This window comes from Calidris pugnax, unplaced genomic scaffold, assembly GCF_001431845.1.
Source record: "Calidris pugnax isolate Ruff unplaced genomic scaffold, ASM143184v1 scaffold51, whole genome shotgun sequence".
Classification (NCBI taxonomy): domain Eukaryota; kingdom Metazoa; phylum Chordata; class Aves; order Charadriiformes; family Scolopacidae; genus Calidris; species Calidris pugnax.
The window spans coordinates 7,068,375-7,090,300 of record NW_015090797.1 but is presented as its reverse complement, the minus strand read 5'-3'; the positions used below and the strand labels follow the sequence as shown (position 1 = coordinate 7,090,300).

At 35.5% G+C, this 21,926-nt stretch overlaps 1 protein-coding gene across 3 annotated transcripts in view; it reads left to right on the top strand.

Annotated features, from left to right (window-relative positions):
* Nucleotides 1-21,926, top strand: part of ST18 (suppression of tumorigenicity 18, zinc finger) — a 166,448-nt gene that overhangs the window by 47,325 nt on the left and 97,197 nt on the right. The window contains exon 1 of one of the 3 annotated variants that reach the window (XM_014937027.1): nucleotides 20,206-20,314. The exons of the other annotated variants lie outside the window; for them this stretch is intronic. The gene's annotated coding sequence lies outside the window, so the exon portion shown is untranslated. Of the gene's footprint in view, nucleotides 1-20,205; nucleotides 20,315-21,926 lie in introns of those variants that run through there. 3 annotated transcript variants of the gene reach the window in all.

The following is a 21,926-nucleotide window of genomic DNA, read 5'->3' as shown; positions in this document are numbered from 1 at the left end:
AAAGATGCCTGTTATGATGGTGAGATTTGTGGAGTATGCCATACTTTGTTTTGAACTGGACTAAGACAGCAAATATATTTCACATAGATCATGCATTGAAATTGTTCCTCTTCAGTACTGAGAGCAGTGGGGTCTGAGAAGTTTGCAAATAACTCTAATCTTCAAATCTCACAAAAAAACCCACCCCAAAATTAAAGTTGTTGGCTATTTGGTTATTTAATTATCTTTATAGCAACAGCTGCATCATTTGTAAACACTCAAATCTGATTAAAATTAAAGATACTGAATTTACTAGCCAAATATTTCAGACTAATGATCACTGAAATGGCAGTTAGCCAAAAAATTTAACAATTTAATTTCTGGTAGTGCATACTGTTTGAGTTCTCTATGATCCAGTGCCTCATTAATATTTCATTTGTGATGAGTTTCTGAAGTTCTTTGCGGCTAAGTTTGAACATCATTAAGCTGGCTACTCTGCATTTTTTCTCATGAGAGAAATTGTCTCTTGGGGGTTGATAATTGACTATTTGTGTTCATGTCTGAGGATGTTCAAGGTCTTCCAGGTCCTCTATAAGCTGCCATTTGTGCCTCTGTCATTCCTGTTGTTCTAAGACAAGCTGAATGTCCAAATGGACTTGTGCTCTTAAGAGGCTCAGCTGCAGTGAGGTGACAGCTCTCTTGAGAGAATGCTGACACCCACACTTCAGAAATACATCACTTGGCGTGGGGCTACTTTCTCACTTTGTCTCTAGTCCATCTTGTTGCCATAGAATCATAGAATGGTTAGGGTTGGAAGGGACCTCAAAGATCATGGAGTTCCAACCCCCCTGCCATGGGCAGGGACACCTCCCACTAGAGCAGGTTGCTCAAGGCCCCATCCAGCCTGGCCTTGAACACCCTCCAGGGTTGGGGCATGTATCTGGGAAAGTCATTGAGATGTGCTTGTACCTTGAAAACACTTTATTGCATGCACTGAAAGTAAGATGTTACAAGATTCTCAGATTCTGGCATGATATTTATTGCCTGGATGCAGAATGCTTACCTAGGCTTTTATCTGTATATGTCCAATTCTGGTTTTATTGTCCTTATATTTTAATAGTCTTTGTAACCCCTCTGTGTGAGGAGGAAGGAAGAGAAATGGAAAGAAGAGGAAGAGGAAAGAGCATGTATAAAGCCAGTAGGAGAAATAATTTCTTCAGTGTGGTTTTTTTTTCTCTCTGTTGTCTCTTCTGAATTCTTTTTTTTGCCAAGGTTTTGGTTATGGTGGTAGAGCAAAATGCTTTATACATTTACAATAATCTTTACAATATTTACAATACTTTTGCTCTGCTCTGTCCTTACCTAGTTTACAATGAGCTTTATGCTTAATCTTTGCCATTTCATTAGGCATGCTTTGGGGCTAGCAAGAAATGTTTCCCTCAGAGCTGAAGATGTAGATGAGCCTTCTCCTTTCTGCAGGGATTAGATGCATGAATGATAAAGTTAGGTTCAGATTAATAGGTGACAATGTCTAGGGGAGATGCTTGTTCCTCTCTCTAGTGTGTCGTAAAAAAAATAAACAAAAAACAACCAACCTTGGAAAAAACATTGAGGGCTTGTGATGTTCATTCTGTCAAGAGACAATCATAAGCACACTGCTGCAGTGGGACTTAGATAACTTTACTCTCGTTGTTCTCTGTAGTGCCAGCTCATTATCTAATATAGCAGCTACCTACCTGTGTAATTCATGCATCCCACCTAATCATACCAGCCTGTGTTTAACTTGTGAATTTCCCATTCACCAATATGTATAAACCAAGTCCGTAAGTCAAATGGACTCTGAGAGGACTGGTTAAGAAAACAATGTCTTGGAGGGTACAGATGACATCTGGGTGGCCTTCCCAGATGCATTACTGAATTTATGGCTTCAGTAAGATGCATTCTTGGCATCTAAAGGTGCTGCATGATGAGATATCCAGATGCTAGTATCTTGTAGCATCCTGCAGTGTTTGTGGAGACACCACCACTTTTTACTGCACAATAGGAAGAGCATCATCTTTCTATTAATTAAAAAATAAAAATAAATGTGTCCAGGTTCTTAGTAGTGGAATATTTTAAGCAGAATAAGCCTACTTTTAGTCTGAATAGCAAAGTTTTGTATTGAATGTATCGTTAATAATAGTAATTTCTACATTTACAGTAAATAAGGCAAGTTTGTAAATATAATAACCCGCTGCATGAATACAATACCACCATGAATAGAATGTAGAACTGAAAAGAGGGTTAATAAGGCAGACATTATAGTAAGTATAGTTTTATGTGTAAATCAAAAGATCTAAAATGTAAAAAATTACCATGCACGAGATTCGGCAGTAGAAACAACAGAGCTTTAATCTAAAGTACACTAATGCAGCTCAAGTATAATCAGGGTTGAATAAATATTCATCACCTGTACTTTATTATACTGTACTCTGAAGAGGAAGGTACAGAAAAAAGTACAGGGCAATATTAAAATTCAGGTTTTGGCTTTGGGAGCTAGTTCAAGTCATTCATTTATATGCAGCTTTATAGCTAAGGGCTGACCAGTATTGCTGCTCAGAGAATGTGCAGTTCTGTCAAAGTCAAAATGCTTCAGTAAAGTGGTGAGTTTTCATGAATTCTATTTGAAAGGGAAAGGTGTGGAGGGAAATTCCATTTCTGTCAGAACAAAAAAGGTTAAAACATTAACTTCAAGCTGATTTTTCTTGTTGACATTTGGTATTGTGCCCTAATATAAAATAACACAGTTGCAACTGAATTCTGAATAATCAGAAATTAGCATTTGAGGTTTTGGTTGTGTTAGCCTTTGCTTTGGTTTGGAAAAGAGCTATACTTAAAATCTTAAACTTATTTACACAGTTTCAGTGAGCTCTTCAGATTAAAATAAACAGCCATCTGACCTTACAATAATAAAATTGGACTCTTTCTCAAGGCCTGAGAAAAGATTTCTTTTATTTTTATTATTTTACAACAATGTTGCCCTTTTTCTTAATTCTGGTTTCCTGCTGTGGTTCCAGTATCCTCTTTCTGCTGAGTAACAGCAAATACCTTGCACATTTTAAGTCTGCTTTCTGCTCAGGTACAGAGAACATGGTCAATAGAACTGAGGCTGCTGAAGAAAATCAGGCAGGAACCCTTTATAAAGTTCACCCAGTACTATGCCCTGGAAAGCCTTTCTTATTCACAAGTTGGCTAATAATAATTAGAGATGAAGCACAGAGACAATAGTTGAGTGCGGATCCAGTCTAAAGTTGTTCACTGCTTTCTAAACCCCTACAGATAATGAAAGCATGATTCATCTTCCGAAGACTGGCATTTGCTTATAGGTAAAGACATTGGGAATTTAGCATTTTCAATAAACTGAAATTCCTGAAGGAAGGGATTTACTCCCTGTGGCTGCATCATGTCAGTTCCTGCACTGGCTAAGTGAACTCAAAGACTGCATAAAACACCAGCTGAGGATGGTTTTATGGCTTTACGTTTGTGCTTGCAGCCACTTTGGTTTCATGTGTTTCAGGCTGATTATTTTTGTAAAGTGTCAATAACATCAACAATTGCCAAAGTTATTCACACTTGATCATTGATTTCACTCACTGGTGAAAGCTCCCCTCACAGGGACCCTTGAGGAGCTGAAGTGAGATACCTCATAAGACTATTGTTTCTTTCAAGTATTCTATTCTTCTGAGCCTCATTTAATTATACCTGTGTTACTACAGTTGCCCTAACTCAAAGGTAGTTAAAGATACTCAGTTATTCACTGGACTGTGAATAAAGCTCATAGCTTTTCTTAAGGTTAAAGTAATTATCTCAGAAACAAGTAATTTCCAGGTAGGGAGGTGAAAACCCTGTGAAAATAATTGATGATAGGACTACAAGCAGAAACCAGGTCATCTAGTTATTGGTTCTCTACCTAAAACATGAGATTATTCTTCCTTCTGTGCTTTGAAATGTCATCCCATTCATCAAGTTAAATATACAGTGGATTAATGATACAAATGTGTTCTAGCCTAATTATTTCCCTTTTGAGGTTCTGTCATTGTAAATGACAATATTATTTCAGTAAGCTCTCATATTCTTTGTAACAATAACAAAAATTTTGGACAATATTACAGATATTCATCAGACCCTTTTAATGTAGGTCTGGTTTACAAATTGTTTGTTTCCTTTCTTCTATAGATAGATGAACGTATTATTGGTGAATAAATGTTTTCATTATTCAATTAGTTGTATAGATAGTCAAATAATGTTTAATTATGTGACCTATTCACATTTTTCCATCAATTGATACTAAAATACTCATGAGTAATTATTTTCATTATTCAAGCAGCTCTTTAAATGATCAAATAATATTAAGTTAAATTCAGTAATAACCAACAAATGAAGCAATGAGTATTAGAGTATTGTTTTTCATTATTTTCTTCAATGCATTTACCTATGCCATGACCCTGCTTTGAGATGTTTTCTGTAAAAGTATGTTCACACCATAATTCATCTTCAATTTGACACTAAGATAAACTCAGACCAAGGAATAAACCTAATGGACTGGAGGAGATGTACTGCAGTCCTCACTTCTCCACTGTTGGTATGGAGGTTGACCATTTCCTCTGAACCATGATTCTGCCAGTGGTTTGGCATATGCTCTTTTTCCTCCAAAATGAATAGACTCCAAATATTTGTATTTTAGTGATGTTAATGCTATTAGTTGGAATTTATTATTCAGCCTAAAGGTAGATTCATTTGCAAGTTATAGTCTTTTTTTTTTTTTTTCCAAGACAGTTTCCTGGATTTTTCCACCTCTATTTTTATTTGGTATATTTTGTTTTCAGACTGACATGGTATTCAAAAACCACTGCTATAAATATGAAAGAATATTAGTATAGACACAAGAACGCTGCAGTGCACTTGACAGATGGAAAAGGTTTATGGTGAATCTATCATTGCCCTATGGTGGAGAACAACACTATTCATAGATTAATGTTCATTTTATTACAGCCATATCTTACCCTCAATCTGTGTATAGAACTCTCTCTGAAGTCATTTTGATCTGTGTGCATCAATCAAGGGTAGTATATGACACTTAGGGCCACATTTTCAAATGTCGGCACTTGGCATCTGGAAATCCTGTATCTTGTATGCCCAAAATATTTATTTATATGTGCAAATATGAGTGGTTACAGGATGTTTTAGTGAGTGAGATCATTAAGCTGGTGGGTTTGAAAAATTCACTGATTAACTATCTGAGTTAAGTTCAGGCACAGGCTTAAACCAGGTGTGTCTGATTTAAAGCAGTTCTACAGTCTTTCCATGCACAACTGCATTGATAGCCATTTCTACCAGGCTGTATCATTTTACAAGGATATTGCAATCCTCTAGCTGTGTAGGTCAGGATAGTATCTATTGTACAGGAGTTATATGTACATATGTGGTTATCTATAAACCCAATTAGCAATACCAGAGTTCTCAACTAAATCTTTGGGCTCTGTGAAGGTTTATGTTAACAATTATTCTTAAGAGTTTGGTAAAATTTGGGAATCTGAAAATTTATATTGTTTAGATGCAAGTAACTGCTGTTTATCACCATCGCTGCTAACTCAGACCTAAGATAATATTGGTAGGAGTCCCTGAAACAAGTCTGTTGTAATCTCATACTTTTTAGCACAGTCAAATGAAAAAACATTTCTGTCCACACTTGCTCAGCATGACCTCTATGCTTTTTGAAATCATCAATGACATAGGATTATATTCTTCTAAATTGATATTATTAGAAAAGTCCTCTAACTGTTGAGATTTGAGAAAAATAATTTACCGTCAATATAATTTCCTGTATCTCCCTTTGTGATGCTGTAATGAAGTTATTATAGTTTGGCCCTTCAGCCTATGACAGATTGAATTTTCCATGACTTGATGATGTGACAAAGTCATTGCTCAAAGGCAAATATATTTTGTAACTGATACACTAATGCAAATTAATTTATACTTCAAGTGAACTTTATAAAAAGACATCTTAGTTTATTCTTTAACTCAAATTAAAAGCCAGGCAACATCATAATTTATTGGTCTCAAGAAAGCACTAAGTACAATCTGTGATGTGAAAAGAAGTATTACTGCAGGATTAGGGAAGTTTCAGAACTTTAATCTTTTATTTTCTATACTGTTGGACTATGACGATGACCAATGTCCTTTTAAGAAACTTGAGCTATATCATAGGCCGATTTAGGACAGAAAGAAGAACTGGATGCAAAAGTAATTTTCTCTTGTCATGTTCATACAAAGAATATGTGAATTATTGCTCTCAACAACAAAAGCTTCACCCAGATCGTCAATTCACTTATTTCATTGCCTTTAGGCCAGAACTCTGGACAGAGGTTTGGTGCTGTCACATATCCTTTTCCATCTCATTTAAGTGATCTGGCCTCTGTTTTGGGAATGCATTTTTATTGTGCTGTTAAGCCCTGTGTCCCCTGCATGAATATTTCATATATCTACTAAGTGCTTCCACTGAATATATTAGCCCCTGGTTTTCTCCCTGTTTTTTTTTTTTTTTTTTTTTTTTTTTTTTTTTTTTTTTTTTTTTGTCATGCCTGTTGCCACAAATAAAATGGTAATCGTGGCCTAAATATACATGAATAATCCTTTATGGGATGGGAATTTTCAGATGCCAGTAATAGCTACTTTGTCAGGTTTTGGCTAGGCTATTGAAAATGTTTAAACAAAATCTGTCCATCATATTACGTAAGCATTATTCTATTTATATCTGCCTTTACCAGTCCACAACAAACATAATGAGCAATAAATGAAGCAGTGGCCAAAAGACACGTTTATGACTCATGCAGATGCCAAGGGACCATCCTAATATGGGTACTGCTTGGCATTTCTGCTAGCAACAGACCACAGTGTAACTCTTATTTGACAGTATTTTTTAAGTTTACAGTTAAGCCCTTAGAGTTTACTCATCTTAATGTAAAGCAATGTTCAAGTTTCAACTGACTTATTCCACTTAATATGACAGATATTAAGGAACAGTCAACCCCGGCAGTTCAAACTAATATTTCACAAGCAAAGCATGGTATAAACAAGAACAGAATTTGTCCTGCACTATGGTAAAAGGTAAACATATAAGTGTGCCCATTTGCTATTATTCAGACTTCATCATTTCCATTGGACCTGAACTACATTAACATTGGACTTCAGCCACACCTATTTTCTAAGAAATAAGCTTGGATACGGTAACAGCAATGATTGGTAACATCATTTCACCCATTCTTGTGATGGTTAGAATATTTCTCAAGAGTGAATCTGCTGATGGTTTATGCAGGTTGCATCTATTAAGCTGAAAGTACGTGTGTACCACCCATAAAAAATTTTGAGACAAGGATGGAAGTGGGGCAAAGACTGAGTTCCTAAAAGGGCAATAAGGATTCCTTATATGATGTAAGAGAGGACATGCTCCATGTTTTTATGCCTATGTAGAAACCTCATTCCCAGGTATGCTAACCAAAGGTTTACTAAGAATGTGCAAAGGGACTTTTAACTCTTCTTTTTCTCCCATACCCATATTGGAATGAATCAAATGTTCAGGTGCTCCAGTGGATGTTTTTGGACTATCTGGATGTGGAGCACCTGACAGATGAGCATATTTACATAAGCTTTCCATCCTGTTAAATGTTTATTGTTTCCTAAGCATAGCTACATCTCCTTTTATTGTTGGAAACAGTGCCATTCTCCCTCTTCAGAAGGTGATGCAGGAACCACTTCGACATTATTTAAAATCATGGTGTCTTCTCTGTAAAATGAAAGCTGTACATGCAAGGCTTAGAAATAATGCAATGAGCTTGCTACTGTGCACCTCTGAAATGACCTATTTCCTGATTAGACAGAAGAAAACTTTGCTAACCTTCTGTCTCCTCCTCCATGGGTACAGAACTACTTCAGATGAAGTCAGATATACAATAATACTTTTGTCTGACAGATAAAGTGCTTTCTGCAAAGCCCACTTACGCTGATACAAATCGCTTAGTTGTTTCCCTGTACTCCCAATGAGATCATCCTCATTGATTCCACATGCAGAACCCCTAAGAAGTTTACATGAAGCTGTAAGGTTGGATGCGATCTTTTGTTAGATGTGGAGTCAGCTAAGGGGAGTTGTTTGCCAGAGAAGAAGAGCCCATGTATTTACCATCATGCATGTCTGGAATTTATTGACATCTCTACTTCAGACCGGAGTTTTGCAGCCAGTTTACACTAAAAGCTTGAAGCATGCTGAGTTCATTTGAAGCTTTTTTCATTAAAACCCGAGTGTTGTGTTTCAAGCCCTCGGTGGTTATTTGTTGACTTTTCAGAAATAAACACGATAAAAACTGGTTTTAAGGACGAGGAGAAGCTCCAAATCACCAAATGACATTTTTATCTATATGTTTTATTTTGTATTTATTTTTCAATCATCCGCATATTAACATTTGATTAGCAACCGCTTGTTTAAGAGAGCATATCAGGTTATCTGGCTGGAGATAACAAAGCATGTTTTCCATAGAGGCTTCCAGACTAGAGGCTACACAGATGTGCCCGAGTTAAAAGCATCTCACTGTCTACTTTGAGAAGTGTAGATGGCTTCTGTATTTAGAGAAAACTCATCTGAAACATCATAAAATAAAATGTACGGAAAATATAATATTGCATAATTAAGATTTCTAATGAATTGCCTTGTTAATCCATACAGTGTATGCATGTTGCAAAATTTTCCTGGCTTAATTAGCGCACTTGCTGATTATGTTTATTTCCTGATGTACACACTGATTAAGCATTGTCCATACACTGAGGCTTGAAGCGGGATCAGTCTACAAAATAGTACCTAGTCGTTTAACTGGAGACTCAGAATGCAAATAGATCAACTTATGTAAAATTAAATTAGTTCTAATAGAACCCATTTTGACTGAGCAGCTGGTGACACATTATAAACAGAATTCTCTTGTTATGTGAAATAAAGGGCTTCTGCTAACAGATGCTTATATACTTTTAAGCTGCAAAAAATGTCATATTACGTTTGAGGTCTAAAGTTAATAAAAGAAAATAAATTCTGAGCTTGTTAGGTAACACTTCTGCATGGGTCTCAGCATTGCTATTTGAATCATGCGTAAGGTCAGCTAGCCCTTTGCTATGCTCCATGTGGGAACTTAAAATTGAATAACTGTTAAATCATTAGTCTCACAGCTAACGCATTAAACCTGTTCTCTTTAACAAGCAGCGGCTATCAGCTGATTTTCAGAAAAACTATTGAGATGTTGGTACTGTCCCCTAAACCCTTAATTATTTTGTTCTTTTAATAGAAAGTGACCACTTTGTCTTTATTATTCTTTGTGAACATCACTTCAGACTGCTTATAACACTCAAACTAGCCATTAAGAGTTAGTGGTCCGCTGTTCCTAGTCAATACTTGACAATGAACTGCACTTTTTTCCTAGGAATGCTGTCAGCCACACTGAAATGTGTTAAAGTCCCAGTGACAGGCCTTTTCTTAGTGACAGAAGGTCTAGTGGATTGTATGAATGAGGTAGGTGTGTTTTGAACTCCTGGATGTACAGTTTATTTATGGAACGTTTAATCCTCCGAGACAAAGAACGGAATAATTTCAACAGAACTAAGTAATTAAGTGAGTAAGACATTAAAGGCCTAGATGTGCATTTTCTGGCTTTAATGGACTTTTTGTGAAAAAGACGTTATACTGGAACTTATGGGCTCTTTGGTTCTTTTTCTGTGTTTGACAGTGCTTACCCCACCAGAATTTCTGTCCTTAACTGACTTTCTAAATAGAAATAAATTTGCACCAGGCAAATTAATGCATATGGGTGCTTTAAAACATTATAAAATTAGTCATATCTTTAGTAAGTTAATTAGGAAAACAATCAAATGCTCCATTTTTACTCCATTCCCAGTGCATTTGTGATTTTATTTTGTTTTTCAGCCAACAGCACCTACAAAGCAGAATTAAAAATATTCGTTCATCCATTCACAGTCTGGTAGTTTTTTCTGGACTTATTAAATTTAAATTTCATATCAGTGGACTCTATGGAGTTAGAGGTCCACAAAGCTTAAATCATAATATTTTAGGCAGCTCTTGCAGAACCTAGATAAGCATAGACAGATGCAAATCATAGTGATTTAAATCTCTAATTCTTACTATCATTTGAATAAATGACCAATAAATCTTGATTCGAAGAATTGCATTTGTACTTGTTTTCTTAATGCAAGGCTGAACTATGAAGATGTGAATTTTATACTACATTTGCTACTTTTTTTTGACAACCTGGAAGATACACTAACTTCACATTTAAATAATATCATCTGAATGTGCATTTCTTCAATTACCTATATTGTGCATTTTGTTTGAAAAGGCAAAATTACATTTATTTTTTATTTAAGAGCCTTAATTTTTTACCCTCATAATTTGAGTCACACTGGTTTTGTATGGAAATGGGAATTCAATGTGTGTCAATCAGACATTTCTTTTACATTTACTATATAAAATTATGTTTTAGATTTATTATAAAAAGTGTTGAAACATTCTGTATATAGAACCATTTATCAAACAGACAAAAAAAGGTATAATGTGGTCCATGTGTGGTTTAATGTTTTATGACTAGTAAATGGTCTTTCACATGATTATTCACAGATAGATTTGAAGAGAAAAACAAGATTTACTGCTTCTTCAAGACCTGATAGATTATTTTTTTTTTGCTTTGAATGCCTAAACCAAAAAGAAAATCTTCCTGGATATGCAAGAAAGCATGATTGCAGTTTTCTTTGCTAGCAAAGTAAGAGTACCCATTTTAAGTGTGAAATGCCACACTCTTGTTTTCTGAACAATACTTTTGGAGAACAATATTCCTGTTTTCAGTAGTATTTGGAAAGGATAAGTTTGGTATGAAAGACAGTACTTATGAATACACAGTAACAAAATACATGTGTTATATGTTTAGACAGTAATGTTAGCAGACACTACTGAATCAGGTGTCAAAATGCATCTTTCAGACCTTTTAGATGCTTGAATCTTTTAAAAATAATTTTTCTCTTCAGATACAGTTCTTAATTCAGTCATTTCAATTAATATGTGTGTGTGAGAATTAAATTTTTAACTGATTTCCTCCATAGTCACCTAAGAATTTAATACTGCAGAAAAGAATTAAAATACATGAGTCTTTTAACAACACTCATTGGTATATTATAGTTCTGCTACAAAAAGTTCTCAATCTATGAGGAAAAAAAATGCTCTCTTTTATACAAAGTGAAGGTTTTTGCTTACTGTACCTAAAAAGGTGAAAACTTCCATACTCAGTGGTTCTAAGTATGGTAGGCTTTTAAAGTTAATGCTTTCATGCAAGGCTCTTAAATTTGGAAGGATATTCTGATCCATCACTATATTAATGAAAGCATTTAAAAGTGTTAGATTCAGTAATCATAGACATAAAAGAAATGCTAGCTTGATGGTGTTTTACAAATATTAGCAGCAATGGAGCAATAGATAAGAATGGAGTTGAGTCTACATCAAAGTTTTGGAGACAAGAGCATATATCTGGATTTATATGCACTTAAATCCTTGCTCCATGGACATCCATTATATGGAATCTCATCTCTTTTGCACTTACTTGAAGGCATTGGAAAAAAAACCCCAATCTGACTTTTAAATCTTGAAAAACAATGTGAAATTATGCTTATATTATCTCATTTTTTTACTTGCTGCTGGTTGTTTTTCAGCAGCCTTTAATGGTAGTGAAGCATCCAGCCAACTAAAAAACATTTAATGCTAGTTAAACCTTTGTGCAATAGAAACTCTGGCTAATAAACTCATACCTGGGCACTGGTTATTATGATCACAGTTTACATTCCTGACATTGTCTCTGTGGTCTCCCCCATTTTATGCCCAGAAAAAGGAAAAACAGCCAGCACTCATTCCAGACTGAAATTTAAACAGCCAAAAATCATTCTACCGTTAAGCAAGAAGACAATACAAAGCAAGCAAACTAAATCCAAATATGTTTAAATTGCTGCTTTAGCCTGCTTGGCCTTTTCATACATTTCATACAAAAAAGAAAAAGAAAGAAAACAAACTAAATTAGGATCACAGCTCTGACAAAGTGCAAAGCTTCATATTTTTCCCCATTTCTAAAATGTATCAACTGCAAAATGTCTGTGTGCCGGATCAAAATTAAAACCACATGAAGTGAAATATCAAACTTCATGCTCAAAAGAACTAAGAAAGTTCCTGAGACACAACCTTAATTTAAAGAAGCAAAATTACAAGAAGTCATGCAGAGCAGTATTCTCCTCCTCTCCTTGGAAATGTACAGCTCTTTATTATGGAAAGGCAGTAGCCCCTCTATAGTTAAGGTTGCAATCAACTTCCATTATAAAGCCCTATTTTAGCCCCCTGTAACTTTGGCTTGAAAAATTGGAATACAAATTGCCATATTTTCTCCAAAAGAAAAGGAGAATAGATGAGGATTTTTTTGTTTATTTGGTGAGGTGGGAGGATTAGGTTTTATTTTCACTTTTTTTTTTGTGAGAAATTAAGGAAAAATTGCTTAACAGTTTACAAAGTTTAAGTCACTAAAAAAAAATTAATCCAAATTGATTAATCATCCAAATTGATCCAAAATTTTCACTTTTTCTGTTGCTACCACACCTGCCCTTATTAGTTGAAATTATTTGCAATAATTTAGTAAGATGCTACATTTTCTCTGTTAGGAAGGATGGGCCTACTTTTTATGCTGGTGATCACAGTAAGAATATTTTGCTGGTGACTGGTATGGACGTAGGATTAGACAGTATGATCAACATTTTCAAAAGCATTTCATGTCTGGTAGTGGTATATACCTCAAAATGACATATAAAGCACATCTACCTGGAATTTTTGAGCAAGTGTTTACTTTCTGAAAGACTCCACATATTCTTTTTTGACATTTCCAGCACAGAATGACTGAGTGTTAAACTCAAAGACTGCTTTCAGAAAGGCCAGAAGAAAACATATACTTAGTTACTGAGGGCTACTGACTGCAATCTAGTAGTTGCCTAATGACACTGTGGTGAACACTAGCCACTCCCAGCATTCAGCCTTATTTATCATGCTTGGCTCATTTCCTAGGATTAGGTCCAGAATAGCCTCTGGCCATGTAGGCTGTTCAACAAACTGTGTAAGAAAAGAAAGCAAGTATGGTCCATGGAAACATACTTCCCTCTTTTTTTTTAGTTAGTTGTTATCCTGTTCTGGATCTAAGCATTTTAAATTCTTTATGGTTAAAGAGCTGGCATTCTTGCAGATCTCTTTGATTACTAAGAAAAAAAATTGATCTTATGGCTCTCCCTTACTTTTGTATAAACTGTTTAGAGCAGGTTTATAGTACTATTTCCATTCTATTCAAATGATCTCTTCAGTGTTAGAAAGAGTAAGATTTTTCTTCCCTGCTACCTATGTGTGTTTGTGCATATATATAAAATACACGTTTGTGTATAAACACATAAAAACTGAGATTATTTTGCATGTAGCTATTTATATTGGTTTGGACAGCCCAAAGTTTGTTGTACACTATGTTATAATACTAGGTATTGTAATTATCTAGGGTATTAGTATGATATTTTAAATGTTGACAAGACACATCAGAATGTAAATTTAGATCCAGTGAGATTATATACACACTATATTGCATACACAGTTGAATTTGACTCTCCAAGTAATGCTTAAGATGTCCATGTGAGATCACTGCATCTTATGGTATAACTTAACTCATTGAACATATTACAGTAAAGTTTAACAAGACTATTTCACTACTATTCAAAAAATATATGGTAGATTTAGATATTTTAACAAACAATGAAATCTGGCAAGGTTTTAAAATATAATAGAAAAATCTGTACTGGGAAGATGGTTCTGAACAAACAAGACTGTTTTCAGTAGGATATACGTATAAAATAAATGTAGGTGTGACAGGAAAAGTATTAATCCTGTGCCAAAATACTTGAGAGTGCAAGAAAGAAATAGATTACAATATTTTCTCTCTTTGTATCCACACAAGGTTATTTTAAATAATTCCTTTTTTAACTGGCTGTTTTCATAGTGGTAATTAGCGTTCAGAGCCATTTGAATTTTGGTTTGTGTTTCAGACTTCTTAACACCCAGGAACACTAAGATCACTGTTTCTACAATGTCATTAGGCTTTTCTTTGGATAATAAGTATGTGCTGCACATAAGCAGAGAGGAGAACAGAAAATGATGAGCAGGATTACCCTGAAGGAAGCAGCTGTCAGGGATCAGGTAAGACTTTGCTGGCAATAGCTGTTGGAGTTCTGTGTATGTTGCTGAGAGAGCAGAAGAAGAGGTTGCCTAGGCACTTTCCCAAGACATGACTAAAAAACCTCGGAAGAACCACAGCTGGAAGCCTAGGGACATCTGAGGACAAGACCTTAGGCTGAAAGGCAGGTGTTCAGCAGGTGAATGTTTATCTGTTGGCTTCTGTAATCTGTACAATGATGGTATGTGAGCAACAGAAACAAAAGCAGAAACCTGCAGGCAAGTACAAATCAGAGAAGCGATGTTTCCCAAAGACAACCTGGAATGCTCCTTCTCAAAGGGTCTTAACTGAGCTTCAGTGAAAAGGTTGTAAGGAACAACATGAAGAGAACTGAGGGAAAGACACTATTGTCACAGCTCAGGGTAGTTACACACCTGAGTTTTGTACTTCACAGGACTTCACGGAGCCGTTTGCTCTGTTGGAAAGAATTAATTTCCCCCAAAAAAGTTTTAATCTGACACTACAAATACTTATGATGAAGTTCTCAGAGGCTAACACTGGAGTTGTCAGAGGTGTCACCCCTACTTATAACAACATTTGTGATGGTGTGCGAAAGGTAGGAATGACACATACAGACATGAATGCACAAAATAGGCAGCATTCAAATCAATAATTTAAAAGTCAAAAGTTCTCTAAAGTAAACTGGACCTAAAAAGAGCAATTTTTCCTTTTCAGTCAAGATGTGTAATAAATTGAAAACTACTAAGTTATGACATGATCCAACATTGTGACTCAAAAATTTTCCCTACTGATCTGCTATCTAAATTGTGAGTGAAAATCTGTTAGCATCCATGGTAAAAAGTTTCGTAAGGAACAGCACAAAGAACACAACAGCAATATGATTATTGTTTTTTTATTTATGCATTTAATAATACAATGATTAGGAGAAAGATGTGGTTGAGGGTGGTTTTTTTTAATTAGCTGCAAGAGCTAAGAAAATTTGTTACTCTTAATATTTAGCCTTATTATGGGATTTTTTTTGAAAGGCTTAATCCATATTTGACATTACCTACATCTAATTTTCAGTACTTATTAAATAACTGCTTTCAGTTACTTATTAAGGCTATATATTAAAATAAATAAGACTGCAAAGAGAAAAACATTTTCATTTCCCAGTTTTACATCAGCCTGAATTTCATAAAACTGTAACTCAAAACAGCAATATTCCAATCTCCCTTTCAATGAGATACAATCCCAACAATAAAAACCATGAAGGATGACTTTTTTGCATTCTTTAAATGGAAAGTTGTCCACAGTCTCTTGAGTGTTTTTATGGAAAGGCTAAAAGAATTGAACCCATGCCTGCACTAAGACGTTCTGAGAAAACTTACCTGTTCACAGCTTTTTGTAGTAGAAACTATAGGGAGGAAAGGAGTGCTCCAAAATTTCCGGGCTTTCTCTTGGGCACTGTCAAATAAACATTTAGGAAAGAAGATGGCTGGAGAGAAGATGAAATCTTTCTGTTATTTCAGTGAATATACTATTTCATACAGAACAGACTGAAAACCTTAACACTCCCATGAGCCAATATATAATTTTATGTGGATAACAACTCCCTAGTTAATATTAAGTCAGGTATCGTTCTTTCTTCATCCTTTTTATTCCTGTAAATTGATACTGTTGAAGTAATATGTTGTACAAACATGGTTAGTACTTTTTTGAAATGTCATTTCAAAGTTGAAAGCTTAATGACTTGCAGTTTTTCTGTTGTGCACATACCTGGCAGTTTTCCTTAGGACGAGCCTGCTAGCAGAACTCACTCTAGGCTGATTTATTAGTTTTATTCAACCAGGTGCTACACAAGTTTGGTAACTTTGGCAATTTTTTTTCCTATAATGACTCTGCACTTGGTGCTTGATGATGGCAATGAATTTACTGGCACCAGCAAAGAATATTTCACTCCCTTATCTCTTCATGAAGAATCAAGTTTCATGTCCTATATTGCTTGTTATCCAGTACGTCTTATGTAATTTCTTTGATTTCTTTTGTACCTCTCCTTTTCCAGAACATTCAGTTATGATTCTGCTCTGCTAATAACTGTTCTTAGAAATAGAAATATATCTGTTATGCTGACCTTTTTTTTTTACAATATTATTGTCACTGTTTGTTTTTCCTCTCATGGAGTCTCTTAAGCATCATAAGTTTTGTCTTTTTAAAATAGATCTGGAATTTCATTTAGCAAGATGTAGGACTACAGAGAATACATGTATTTCTGCAGTGGAGTGAAAACTTTGTGGGTTTTTTTATTGCAGCAGTCTCTTTTTCCTAACAGTGGAGATAAGCTAAATTAATTTCAATGTAAAAACATTGGAAATTTTAGTATTATTTAATACAATATTCATAGCACTATTTTAAAGTCCTGTGCTATTTTTGAAGTTTCCCCTGAACTTGAAGAGCAGCCAAATAGCTGGTGTACAGTCTACAAGGAAGTCTGTCAATCTTTTCTGTGGTTTATCTGGCATATTACAATAATTAATTTCCATTTTTCTTTAAGCTCTTTGAAGAGGATTTTATTTATCAATAGGAGACTATAAAAGACTATTAAAAGTCTTGTACTTCAGCATTCATTAGATCTGTACAAAATCTTACCAATAGAAGTCTGCATGGTAGCTACTACGTATTGCAATGCACATTTATTTAATATGTGTTTCTGCAACAAGTCATCGTTCTCCTATCAGATTTCAATTTTTCCTAACTGAGCAGTTTGAGGGGTATTTTAACCCTTTCATTATCCTTTTATTGTTATTGTAAACTTTGAACCTCCTCTTGCTTAGAGGCTCAAAATAGGATGACTGTTGCAACTTAAATTTTGCTAGCTCTGAAGCACTTACATCCTAAGTTTTTTGGGTTTTTTTAACACAAACAATCCAGTCTTCGCCAGTTACTCATTACTTAGTGGGTTGTAAACTGTGCACAAAGCAAAGTTGTGTAAATCTGAACTTACTTAGGATTGATTTAATGACAAAGATTTTTTTTCTTCTTACTTGTGTGTCTCAGTGGAATGTAAGAGATACCTTCTAAACCTTTTTTTTTTTTTTTTCAGCAAGCAATTTTTTAATATGATGACATCACAGCCATATAGATAAGAATCAGACAGGAAAAGATAATCCATATCTACAAATTTTACTCATCCCCTCATCCCATGTTCATCCTGTGATGTGAGAGGATCTGAATAGCTTTGTTAAATGAACTGCGCCTTTAAGATAAATGAGACAGTTCACAACCTAGGACTATACTTAGCACTGGAAAATATAAAGACACTGACCTAAATGCCAGTCTAACTCCATGATCAATTAGGGGCATGCACAGCAGATCACAACAAGGAAAAAAAAAAAAAAAGAGAGACTAGGAAAAAAGCTCCATCTGGTTCAGAAGACAGTGGCCAGTCCCATAAATAACACAAGCTGTCAGGAAAACATCATTCCTATAGTACTTTGTGTATTGGCTTTCTGTCCAACTACAGATCCAGTACAAGGAGATTCAGAGCTTTGCATAGTCTTGGACCACACTTATCTCTTCAGCTCACTGTAACAGCCACATTCATTAGTTATTCCCAAGTTAGCCCAGTGGAGAATGAACTGTACAGAAGTAAAGAACATGAACATACACACTTCTAGAATCCTATTGCACATGCATTTACACACAGACACACAGACACACACAAAAAAAAAAAAAAAAAAAAAAAGAGAAAGTCCAGGTTTTCATTTTGGCTGAGCTTTTCTGAGACAGGAAAATAAAACTCATCAGTAACATTGTGTTTGGAAAATGTAATTGCAAACTCCACACCACAGTGTGAGGTAAAGATGAAAAATAAGCTTTACTTTACACTTCTTTGTATTTTAAATACTTCTGTTGGTAGCTAATAAGTAGTTGGCAATATTAAAGACAGAAAAGAAACACTTCTGGTTTTCACTTGGTTAAAACAGCCATACATTGTTTTCACATTCAGAAAATCTTTTTCACAGTGAAAAAGGAAAGACCATTTAGTACTGAACATTCGTATTCTGGTAGCACCTGTTACTAGGGCAGAAGGTGAGTACAGGGTGTTGTACAAGCCTATGATAGATAAATAATAGTTCTGGAAATTTAGAATATTTGTGTGCAGCAGAAATGTGCCTGCACTTTTTTTTGATGGAAGCTTTGATTTTGTGGAAAACTGGAAACACTGACAGAGAACATGAGCAATGCCAAGGTGGTGTTGAACTCTGCCAAAACAGGGGGAGGATGTACAGACCCGTTTCTGCCCCTGGAGTTTCCTTCAAGCATTGTCTCACCAGCCCGATCTTCCTCTGGGGGGTGCAATGCCACTTGATGTCTCCTCTCTGGCTTCAAATTTACACGCTACTTGTGGTCAAGATATGTGGGCTCCAAGGAGAGGAGTGAAAATTACTTTCAACAGATTTGTAAATTTTGAGGAATTTTTCCGTGTGAAGAGTAGCAAGCTTCCTTGGTCCAGTTTTGTGCTAAATCTCTAGCACATGGTAGAGCCACCACTTCCCAGAGTGTTTTGTCAGTTTTACCTAAACATCCTCCCCTCTACTGCAGAGGGAGACAAAGAATTCTCCATGTTTCTAAGGGGTCCCCTGGGGAAAAAACAAAGGACACATACAGTTTCTGTACAAGCAGTTTCTTAGTTGAACACGCAGTTCATAGCTGAACTTTATTTCTGAGGAATCAAATGGTTACTCACATGCTCAAAATATTAAAGGACATGAAAGTTGTAGCATGAACAGGGAAAAGAGAGGCTGTGGATATTTTGTTTGCTCAGAGCTAAAATGGTGATCCCCACTCTTTCCTCTTAATCTGTTGAAGATAAATAGCAAATCGCAGCATTTATTTCCTCTCCCTGGTTTGTATTTAGAAGATGACACACAGAAAATTCACTTTGAAATGTTTCCTTAAAGGCACATGATAAATCCCTAGGGAGAAATTCACAGCCTGAAGAGAGACTTGTGCTTGGGTTTGATAGTGACAGATAGCAATGGAAATACAGTACTTGGTGCTCGGGACTAAGAGACCATTATGTGTGCAACTCACAGTGAGACCGTGGCAGAATAAAGCTTCCCCCAGCCCCACCCAGAAGTGTGGCTGCCTTTGTAATTTTAATTGGTCTGTGTTTGTGGAGTGGGGCCTCTATTTACTTATGGCTTGGGGCTTGTGTTTACCAAGCCTGGTGGAGGCCAAGTGTCATATCACTGAAGCTTAGTTCCTGCAAGCTCTCCTGCTATATCTTGAGGCACTTTTCTTTTCAGTATCTGTGCCTGTCTAATTCGCGAGCTTCTGTGAAACAAGCACAGGAGGGTACAAGGCCTACAGGGAGGAATTACACCTAATTACTCAAATAATTGCTAGGCTGTTGCCTTCTTAGTCACTGAAAATAATTTCCAGGTCCCTGGCTTTTATAGATAGTCTTCTAGAGGCAGGAGGACACAGCCCCCTTTTTAACTCAGCCCATTCACTCACAAAATCAGAACACTCGAGCCTGCAAAATTAATAAGCACCACTTCCATTACATATATTTTAGGTTGTTGTTGCCGTGGCGATAAAGTCAGGGACATTGAATCTCCTCTGTTGAGCCATTGTTATCATCCCTGGCCATCTGCTGCAGAGGAGTGATATTCCATCTCATTTGCATGATGACTGATATATGGGAGGTTTGGAAGGACATATGCCACAGCAATCATGTGATGAAAATTAAAGTGAAAGTTTTGGGCCCAGAGCCGAAAAAAATCTGTGTATGCGCATGAGGCTGTTGATGTGCAAATGTGAATCATATTGAGAAGGTTTGAATAGGGAGGTGTGACGTAAAGAGGGGACACAAACGCAGGTGCTTATCTCTAGGCAGTCAAAGGCACTGGATGTCATATCATGGGAACTACCTTTCAAAGACACAGCTTTAGTGCACAGTTCAGCACACAAGGGAGGAGAAACATATAAGTTTTGGAAACAAAAATAAAGTAAGTTTAACAAGTTTTTCACACTATTCTGAACCCATTGATGTTTAAGCAACTTGTACTATTAGTAACTTTCTGTCTTTGCTATTGTTTGTGCTCTTATTTTGAAAAAAAGCAAAAAATCCTGTCCATATATCAATGTTGAAAGCTTGAGAGATTTGTATTAAGAAGTTTGAGGGGGTTTAATCCATGTTTAAAATGCTCTCTGCAAACTTTTCTTTTTGTTTAAATGACACTAATTCTGTTTCTTCCACAATGTATGCTTGGTCATTATCTTAAATGCTATTTTGGGCCTCAATTAAAAAATAGCTACTTGTAACTGCTTTGAGACAGCTTTCTGAATAAAATGTCATGGTGTAATTGCATTTATACTGCCTCAGTAAAGCCTTTGTTCATATACATTTTAGAATTGTGCAAATTTGCAGCTCTAGCTATTTGATTTGAGGAAATGATCACACGGACGCTTTTCCTCTCATTTTGAAAAGTTACTGAACTTAAATACTACCATTGAAAAAAAGAGGGGAAAAAGCCGAGACAGGAGAGGAACAGAGTGGGACCAGTGTATTTGTAGGAACTGCTCGATAGATGCAGATTCACTTGCAATTATGTATTACACACCATAGAGCTTTCTCATGATGTTTTCAAATGCTTTAAAATAATGCTTAGTATTTTTAAAATGAAGATTGCTGATCAATATATTTAATAGCATTGCTCTAAATGAAAAAGGATCTTTTAAAGCGTGACATTTGAGTCTTTTAAATTATTTGGGATTCATAGAGTGAATTGAGAGCTTCTGATTAAAAAAGCGAATACTGTACTTTAGAATGAATGTCTGTGTCAGGAAAATCTTTAGAAAGTTAAATGACAGTAATATCAGGCAAGGCTGAAGAATGAAATGGACCTTCTGGGACAACATTTTGCAGCAGAATGATTTTTATGAAAAAGCATTTGATACTAGAGAAAGTCTGTTTAACACCCTGATCAGCAATAGCTCTCTCTCTCTCTCTCTCTCTCTGACTTTCTTTTGTCTTTAACAAAGCACTTAGTTCAGATGTTTGTCTTCCTTCATATGTAAATAGCAAGACAATCTTCTGCAAGGTGCTGTGAATTTTTCATTTAATAGATTATAAAAACACAAATCCCAGATTTTATTCTTAAACTATATGGGGTGAACTTTGTCAGTTAAGGATCTTTTTAGGATTCAAAATAACCATTTATTACCTCTTTTGTCAATTAAATTAGTTAAGTTAATTGCTTAGATGTGTCTTCTTTGGTTTGGCTGTGCGATTGTTTTGTAATTCTTGGGGAAAATTACAGCATTTGTGATGAAAGCTTTATCTGAGGCAATAATATATTTCTGCTATACGGTGGCTAACAGATAATCCAGATTCGGAATGACGAAATCCTAAATATAGACTTTGCCTCCTAACTTGCCAGTTTGGAGCATTTTATTTCTACTTGTAAATATCATCTGTGTATTATAGTACTTTCATGCCTGCAGGCTAAGATTACCAGTCTTCCTTTTTTTCCTCCTCCTTCTAAATATTCAATTACTCAATGGTAATTATTATTATGTGGCCTTCTTGGCTTACTGCATTATTAGATTAATATAGAT